A 2,862-nucleotide genomic window follows, 5' to 3' on the forward strand; every position below is an offset into this window, starting at 1 on the left:
GGGACTTCGAGGAGAGCCGTGGCGCGGGAGATGCTGAATGGGGCTTGCCAGGAGAGCGCCCGTGAGTGAGCGCGCCTCCCGATCCTCTTCGTGCTTACTCGGAAGTAACTCCCGGCACGTTCAGCGTGCGAGGCCTTCCTCCCAGGTAAGCAGATCCTGGAACCTTCCCGAGCCATGTCTGGAAAATGGGGCTGGGGAGGCAATCCTACCCGCGCACATCCTTGCTGCGAGTAAACCTCCTGGGACTCAGCGGGAGTTACTTCCGAGTAAACACGCAAAGGATCGGGCTGCAGGCCGCTGGGATGCAAACAGGAGGAGGCGGGAGAGGTCAACAGGCAATGGGAAGGAAGCGATGTTCATCTTAAATCAAAGAGGAACAAGATTAACACGATAACAACTCGCCGGCTATATCTGACCAGGTGCACTTTTCCCTGGCACGGGCTGAGCTATTCCTGATCCCCATCAGTTGGTCGTAGATGGATCATTACATTCACAGAAGTGGCTCTCCAAGGCTCCAGACAGCAGTATTTCCAAATCCTACCTGAGTTGAACACGTGACCTTAAAGCATTTTGTCACTGACTACTCCTTTTGCCCAGAATCAGCAAAAACGGAAGATGACGGCCCCATCTGCACTATACGTTTAAAGCGGGATCTTCCCGTCTCATTTCTGTCCCTGAGACAGCCAGGTTGAAAGAGGTGTGCAGCACAAGACGTGGTTTTACTGTCCAGAGCAGCAAAACACCAGCTGGCTGGCAACCACTACATCCTTCATGAATTTAAAAAGCATTGGCGCTTTCTCTGGGCGAGAACCTAGCAACCCCGCCTAGTGGTTAGGGCAGCCCTGCATAGCCAAATGAGCTCGGAATGGAGCGAGAGCTGCTTCTGGTTGCTTTAAGCCGCGTTGATTCTTTCACCCCTGTGCACCTGCTCCTCCTGTGCCAATATTTGTGTACCTTTCCACCCCACTCCACCCCGCTTTTACACTCTTCCTATTATGTTAAATGACTTCCCCAATAAAGAGCCTTCGTTCCTCCAGCAACCATGTGACTCAATATCACTAGTTATCTGTGTTCTTCACCGTTTTACAGCTTGTTCCTTATAGGATTAATAATGCCTCTCGAGCAAACAGGAAAGGGGAGAGGGAGGTTTATAAGTGCACCAATGTGCGCGGGACAACGTTGTCCTGGCTTTCTTGCCCACGATGCATCTGGTGCCAGCTTCAGGAAGTGGTTTGAGCAGAAACAGGGTTGTCAACCATTTCGTTTTTTATTGGTTCAGTGTCTCCAGAAAAAAGCCAGTAAACATCAGAACAACACAACAAAGCTTTTTCCTTACTTTTAATGCCGTACAGTCCAGGCGCCACTTATGATGCATCTAAATTCTTCTCTAGCTCCAGAGCGTGTCCTGCATTACAGAGGACAGTTCTCTGTTTGAATGGTCTTCCATCAGGCTGCAAGAGAGGAGTGGAGAGGAGGGGTGCAGGGTTGCACCATCAGCACAGCTGAAAGTTCAGCCTTGAATTTGTCCACCCCAGCTGGTCATTAGATGAACTTGCATAACTAAGAACTTTAACCCGAGTTTGCTTCCCTCCTTCTCCTTCCCAGTCCATTTTCCTTTTGTGTTTCATGTCTTCTTAGATTGTAAGCCTGAACCCAGGGACTGTTTATATTTTCATTTTATAGTAAGTTGCTCAGGGGGCCTTTTTTGGTTGAAGAGAAGGACAGAAAAAATAAAATGAATACATACCTTTATTGAAAGCATCTTCTGTTTGAAGGGCTGTTCTTTCAAAGACCAGTTGTGGGAAGGTGACTACCTAGGGTATAGCAGCTTTTAAAGGGCCAAAGAAGCCAATATGGATTAGGTGTTCCATTACCTAGTTTAAGTTTGTCTCTTGGAAATTCTTCCATATGCCTTTCTGAAATTATCTGTTGGGTGAAGACTGCATGCTCAGTTGCTCCACCTAGAGGCCTGATGCAGCAATGCTTCATTACCAAGCTTGGCACAGTAATATCCCTGGGATCAGACAGGTATATTTGGTGTTGGATAAATTTTCACCCTTTTATGTAGAATTCCAGGCTGTCTTGCCTGATTAATCTGGAGCCATCTAGCCTATCCCTGTGCTCCTTGCCCACACGGTAGACTAGTTAATTGGGTTGGCTTTGGGGGGCCAGGCAGAATTGAGTCTGGGACGCAGGTGGGTCTGGGACGCAGGTGGGTCTGGGACGCAGGTGGCGCTGTGGGTTAAAGCCTCAGCGCCTAGGGCTTGCCGATCGAAAGGTCAGCGGTTCGAATCCCTGCGGCGGGGTGCGCTCCCGCTGCTCGGTCCCAGCGCCTGCCAACCTAGCAGTTCGAAAGCACCTCCGGGTGCAAGTAGATAAATAGGGACCGCTTACCAGCGGGAAGGTAAACGGCGTTTCCGTGTGCGGCTCTGGCTCTGGCTCTGGCTCTGGCCAGAGCAGCGATGTCACGCTGGCCACGTGACCCGGAAGTGTCTCCGGACAGCGCTGGCCACTGGCCTCTTAAGTGAGATGGGCGCACAACCCCAGAGTCTGTCAAGACTGGCCCGTACGGGCAGGGGTACCTTTACCTTTACCTTTACCCACTTTTGGATGTAACCCATTCACCCCATAAAAGATTTTCTGCTGCTGGCAGAAAGGGAGGAATTCAGAGGGGAGGGGTTATTGGGGGGAGTTGTTGTTGTTACCTGTGGGATATCTCATTCGGTAGAGCGTGAGATTCTTAATCTCAGGGTCTGATCCTCTTTTAATGCCATTCAAGAGTTAACTGTCTGTACAGTTGTACCTTGGCTCTCGAACGCCTTGCAAGTCAAACGTTTTGGCTCCAGAACACCGCAAACCCGA

Source organism: Podarcis cretensis, assembly GCF_951804945.1.
Source record: "Podarcis cretensis genome assembly, chromosome: 8".
Taxonomy (NCBI): Eukaryota; Metazoa; Chordata; class Lepidosauria; order Squamata; family Lacertidae; genus Podarcis; species Podarcis cretensis.